This window comes from Cydia splendana, chromosome 5 (genome assembly GCF_910591565.1).
Source record: "Cydia splendana chromosome 5, ilCydSple1.2, whole genome shotgun sequence".
Lineage (NCBI taxonomy): Eukaryota > Metazoa > Arthropoda > Insecta > Lepidoptera > Tortricidae > Cydia > Cydia splendana.
The window spans coordinates 18,453,123-18,459,965 of NC_085964.1; positions in this window are offsets into that span (position 1 = coordinate 18,453,123).

Here is a 6,843-nt window from a genome sequence, read left to right on the forward strand (position 1 = left end):
TACTGTTCCTGAATTTAATATTATAATTTTTGTTTGAAACCTAAGATGTGACAGTTACGCTTATTTCCTAGTCGATATTTTCCTCAATATGACACTATGAGACACCCGATTTTTTATACTTAAATATATCACCAATTTAAAGCTTAAATGTCTATTAATATTTGTATCAAAAATACCACTCAGGAATTGGGGATGCTGGGAGTATCAGGCTATTTGTACATTTCTTTGAAAAATAAAAAACCGTACGAATAAAATATATTAGGTATCTAAATAATAAAAACGAGTGATTTTTTAATGATGACTCATATAGCTGCCAGGGGTACACTACATAATTCCGAAATATTTTATGCCGAATTTTAAAATAACGAATTTTATTATTCCGATTTTTAAATGCTCGACCCATCAATATTCCGATTGTCGTAATTACCGAACGATGAAAATCACGAAGTTTTATATTTCCGAATAGTAATACCGACGATTTTTTAAATTCCGAACCACATAATTCCGAATATAACAATTCCGATAGGGAGAAACACCGAATTTAACATTTACGATTTTTGATATCACGAATTCCGAATTGTCATAATTCTGAAATTTTGAATTCCGATTTGACGTGATTCCTATTTTTTAAATTCCGAATAACGATATTCCGAATTTGTTGTTAATAAATAAAGTAGGTACCGCTTCTACGGGGGGTAGCAGTTCTAAAGTAACCTAAACCTACTTTTTTAAAAACAGTTATTTACTGTAGGGGTCGCAGTTCTAACCTAACCTGTACCTACTTTTCTGTAAGCAGTAAGTTTCTAGGGGAGGGAGGTTCGCAGTTCTAACCTAACCTACACCTACTGTTCTAGTAGCAGTTGGTTTCTGTGAAGGTCGCAGTTCAAACCTAACCCACTTTTCTAGTAGCAGTTGGTTTCTGTGAAGGTCGCAGTTCTAACCTAACCTAAGCCACTTTTCTAGTAGCAGTTGGCTTCGGTGAAGGTCGCAGTTCTAACCTATCCTAACCCAGTTTTCTAGTAGCAGTTGGTTTCTGTAAAGGTCGCAGTTCTAACCTAACCTAACCCACTTTTCTAGTAGCAGTTGGTTTCTGTGAAGGTCGCAGTTCTAACCTCACCTAACCCACTTTTCTAGTAGAAGTTGGTTTCTGTAAAGATCGCAGTTCTAACCTAACTCACTTTTCTAGTAGCAGTTGGTTTCTGTGAAGGTCGCAGTTCTAACCTAACCCACTTCGCTAGTAGCAGTTGGTTTCTGTAAAGGTCGCAGTTCTAACCTAACCTACTTTTCTAGTAGCAGTTGGCTTCTGTGAAGGTCGCAGTTCTAACCTAACGTAACCCACTTTTCTAGTAGCAGTTGGTTTCTGTAAAGGACACAGTTCTAACCTAACCTAACCCACTTTTCTGGTAGCAGTTGGTTTCTGTGAAGGTCGCAGTTCTAACCTAACCTAACCCATTTTTCTAGTAGGAATTGGTTTCTCTGAAGGTCGCAGTTCTAACCTAACTTAACCCACTTTTCTAGTAGCAGTTGGTTTCCGTAAAGGTCGCAGTTCTAACTTAAGCCACTTTTCTAGTAGCAGTTGGCTTCTGTGAAGGTTGCAGTTCTATTCTAACCCACTTTTCTAGTAGCAGTTGGTTTCTGTAAAGGTAGCAGTTCTAGCATGTCCAAATGATTTAAATGCATTTTTTTGCAGATCAATTTTAAAAACGGCTTTAATTACTTCCCTTTTGAAAATCACGAATTTCATTATTCCGAGTTAACAAAAGATCGAATTTCTGAATTCCGAATTATTTTTCCGATCGGTCAATTATTTTTCGGAATAGACAAATTCGGAAAAATAAATTTCGGATTTTTTAAAAATCGGAACTTTAAGCTTTCGTTCATATGACAATCGGATTTTAAGTATTCGGAAATAGCGCAGTCGTGATTTTCTTCTTTCGTGGTTTTCAAAGTCGTGATTTCGATATTTCGGACGTATAAAAAATCGTGATTATGAAAATCGAGGTTATGAAAGTCGGAAAAACATATTTCGGAATATTTGGGTGTTCCCAGCTGCCAGCTATCGCGCCTCGAACAAATTTTAGTACTCTCAAAAATTCCATAAACCAGTTTCCAATTTAAAAAAGCTTGTGATTCACTTTCACAGCAGTTTTCCCATCCCTTTGAGGCATTATGACAATGCGCAACTTACGAGTGTAGGTATAAACCTGCAGTGAAAACCGAATAACGAGTTACAGAATATAAAACAATCAAAAATCTACTTTAAAAAGCCTTCAATATGGATTATTTTACCACATTGAGTGGCGGAAAACGGGCAGCCGATATCATTTTTACAGTACTCATTGTATCTTTATTGTTCACGTAAATATTAAATTTTATTGTGTTTACGGACTGGCCTTCCAGCCAGTGTGGTCTCCCTCCCAAAGCGGGTTAAAAAGGAAAAAAAAAAAATATCCGCCCCTCCTTTATTACTTGTTACCACACAAAACTAAAAAGTTGTATCATCTCTTTAAATTTAAATGTAGTTGTTACCTTTTACTCAGGTGCGGTAGTTTCCATAGATTTGTTAAGGGAACGCCAAATTCAACACTTCTGTTGGTCGGATGATTTATATTATTTATCTATGACTATGCAATTTGAATAGTAATAGCTTTCTGTAGGAAACACGGTGTCATCTTCTTTTAATCCGTTCAGTTATTTCATGGTGCGTTGAGAATTTGTGAGAGAAGTTATTAGGGATATTTCTATTTTAAGGTCGTTTTTAGGGTTTCGTTCTTGTTAATCGGAAAACCAAAGGTGCTGTACTATAGCAAACATACTCTATAGTACTCATAATAGTAAAATATTGATGATTAACTTCATTTCTAAATCTAGGAAATGCATAAGGTATCCGCATTATACCCGACATGAAATGACCAATTCAAAAAGTGGGCTAGGTTAGGTTACAACTGCGACCCTTACAGAAGCAGACTGTTACCAGAAAAGTGGGTTAGGTTAGGTTAGAACTGTTACGTCGTCACCCAAATCGAATTAGGGCCAGTTGCACCATCTAACTAGCCCGGGGTTAACCGGTTAAACCTAGAGTTACCATGGTTACCAGTACAATTTGACACAGGGTTAACTGTTTACCCGGTTAACCCCGGGTTAGTGGGATGGTGTAAGTGACGGTTAGTGTTTAATTTGTGTTTTGTTTTTGTTTATATATGTAGTTTAAATAGGTATGTCATTAGTTTTGTAATTTCGCAGTTCCTAACTAGGTACTATAATGCTGTGTAACAAAATAAAATAGGTAAAATGTTGTGTTGTGAATAAATAGGTAGTTCAGGGGGGTCTATTCCACGACCGTGAGACAGTCGGAGCTCGCACATAAAGTTCCGAGACGGGCCTACAGACGTTCGGCTTGTCTCGCGGGCCGAACATTGTTGGCGATTGGGAACCACAGGAAATATCTATGGGTTCCGCGTTATGATGTACGAAACAATCTTATTGATGGTAGGTATATGTGCAAGAAATAAAAGGCTGCTTTTTGTGTTGCTCTGCTCACGATCATCATCATCTTCCTCGCGTTATCCCGGCTTTTGCCATGGCTCATGGGAGCCTGGGGTCCGCTTGGTAACTAACCCCGAGAATTGGCATAAGCACTAGTTTTTACGAAGAGACTGCCATCTGACCTTCCAACCCAGAGGATAAACTAGGCCTAATAGGGATTAGTCCGGTTTCCTCACGATGTTTTCCTTTACCAAAAAGCGACTGGTAAATATCAAATGATATTTCGTACATTAGTTCCACCGGGGTTTGAATTGAACCCGGGACCTCCGGATTGAAAGTCGCACGCTCCGCGATGAATATACTTCAGTCCCAATCTTTACCGAGGTTTTACCTCCCATAGCAAAGTTTGTTACTGTCTTATCATGTCCCGAAAAGATACATAAAATATAGGTATATTTAAGTCCGAACCATCCTAATTTCATTATTAAAATGAGAATTCCAGGCGAACTCAAAAACTTATGAATGAAACCTATCATTAATGACCCGACCGTACCCTAAAAAATTGAGACATCGAAATTGTACGCGTTTAGTAGCGATAATATCACCGCTGTAGTGATATATAGCTGCCCATGTAGACTAATAGCTTTTTAATATACTGGGTTAGTCATCCCGGTCGACAAAAAAACGATAAAAAATCGGTAAAGTGTGCGGTCTAATCGTGCGAATTCGAGAGGGACAAAAAAGTTGTGGGCTCGTATGATTAATGTGTGATTTTAGTTGTTAATTATTTGATCAAAAACTCCATGTCATAAATGATTATTAGAATAATTAAATATATCTTGATTAAGCTAGACTATAAAAGTATCATGATGTAATGATGAGGATTGTAGTAAAACAGGAGAAGCGCATTCCGATTTGTAAGTATAAGATAACGTTGATTCAGATCATATCATATCAGGGAGGATATCAGTATCCTCAGATGTTTTGAGACCAACATAATCATCATAAATTATCATCATCATCATATCAGTTTTTTATCGCCCACTGCTGAGCATAGGGCTCTCTTCGAGTACTCCACTTATCCCGGTCCCGAGCCAATCTCATCCAGAAGTGACCCGCAATCTTCCGAATGTCGTCCACCCAACGAGCCAACGGACCAAAATGAGCATCAAATCAAAATCTAATTTTTACGTTATTAAAGTCCTATCAAAATTCTGGAAACTAGAAAGTACCATCCAAATACTGGGGTGTGCTCCTATACTTATGAATATAAATAGAAACTATGTAACATAAAAGACGGAATATTTTTTAGATAAATTTTACTTTGCATATATTATATGTACCTACGTACAAATAAATAAAGAATTGATCCCAAAAATGTGTTGATGAACGTAATCAAATTAGCCCCTTGCTAATCAAACCTCGAATTTGCAAATAGTAAATTATAGCGAATGATGAATTGGTCTGACGCTCGTAATTATAGGTTTCGGTTGACGAGGAATTCCAAATATGAACTGTGATGGCGAATCCAGTGAACCTTGCCTACTGGGGTAGGTACTGGCTGTTTATATTATATGGTGACTAAAATGTAGGCAAGCACTGGAATCCCTAAGAAAGCGAAAATGTTCCCGTCCGATTGCAGAGGCGAAGGTTATAGGGAAGACTTGGAGCGAACTCAAACGCGAAGCTCAAGACCGATCCGACGGCGGCGCCCTGTGGACGCCCTCTGACAGCAAAATGTAGATACGGCAGAGAGATGTGGTCGCTCACAGGTCACAATTGGTCTCAGAACTCCTTCATTTTTAGACCGAAGCTTGTTCAAAAATGTGCCGGAAAACTTGTGTTTTACCTATTGACAATATGATAGGTAAAGGTTATGGGTACTTACATATTATAAGCTTTTAAGAATTATGTTTGGACATGCCTTTAAAGGTTCATCAGGAAAATTAGACTTTAGAGTCCATTTGTATGATGCCCACAACAAAATGCATAACGCCAACTCATACAAAAAAGTTTTTGACTCAAGTACTCGTATCTCTTTCTTAGTATGTGTGACACTTCACACACACCACCGTTGATGGAGTAAAATATAAGCAACTAATACTACGGTGTGGAAAAAATGAAAACTTTGAAGGAAGACATCTTCATTTTATTTGATAGTTGACAACTGTCAGGTAACTAATGTGTCCCATAGCAACCAACTGGCGCGGGTCGATGACAAATTATGCTTGCACAGAGTGCATGAAAAGCCAGAGATGCATTTGCAAATATTGCTGTAACCACTAGAACTGATATAGGTACTACAGCAGCATTTTAGCACCTACCGTTTCACCCATCAAAGGTCACTTCCAAGGTCACAGCCTTGACCTTTTGATGAAGCGAATCACGAGAACTAGTTTTTGCTTGCGTGTAATGAAAGCGAATTAGAATTTAACCTGAGGGCAACTGGCAGGTACCATCATTAACATGATTTGACTTCACACTAACGCTCACACAACGTGAATACACATAACGATATGTAAGTACTTAGGTGAAGATAAGAAAATTATGGATATGATATAAAGGAATTTTCTTTTTTTTTAAAGGAAAGGAGAAGTTGCCGAGATCTAACTGTGTTGAAAATTTCAAATTTTTGGAAAATTATCAGTACTGGTGACTATATTTTGTAGAAAATGACAAATAAGATAAAATAATGATTTGGTCGAGATCTCAGACAAACAGCGGGAAGCTAATGACTGGTGGTTTTATCTTTCACTATATTTTTCGACCCATATATGACAGTCTATACAGAAAATCTAAAACTTGAACTTTGAATGTTGACCACTTATGCTAAACAACAGAATTTCACTTTATAGTCAACGCACCTGACCGTTGAAAATTTGTATAAAACAATAGACAGTAGGTAATTGAGACGAAGGGCCCTTTGTATCCACCCACCAGTATGTAAGAACCCCGATCAAAACCGGACCCAGTAGAAGTGAAAGCTCAACTTATAGTGGCAGGTATCCTTGCAAGGCTTGTAGGATAGCTCGCAATTTAGTCACAGCATTCAGGTATGCAGGAACCGAGCATTGTCTTTTTATTGCTTGGTAACTGTACTGTGGGAGAACATACTTGTAATTTAAATAGTTTTGGTTGAATTTGTCTAGTAAATACTTTAGGTGTCCAATGGTAGTAAGTCGATTTCTGGGTTCCTGGTTTCCTGGGAAGAAAAAACGTGTGCCTATGTCAATTCTTAAGATTAGGTTCTCGAGCAACTTCAGACTCTCTATGTGAGCCGTAGCAAAATACCGGAACAACGCTAGGAGGATACTGGGAGCAAGTCAATCTTCGAAGTTCTTAACTCCATATAACTCA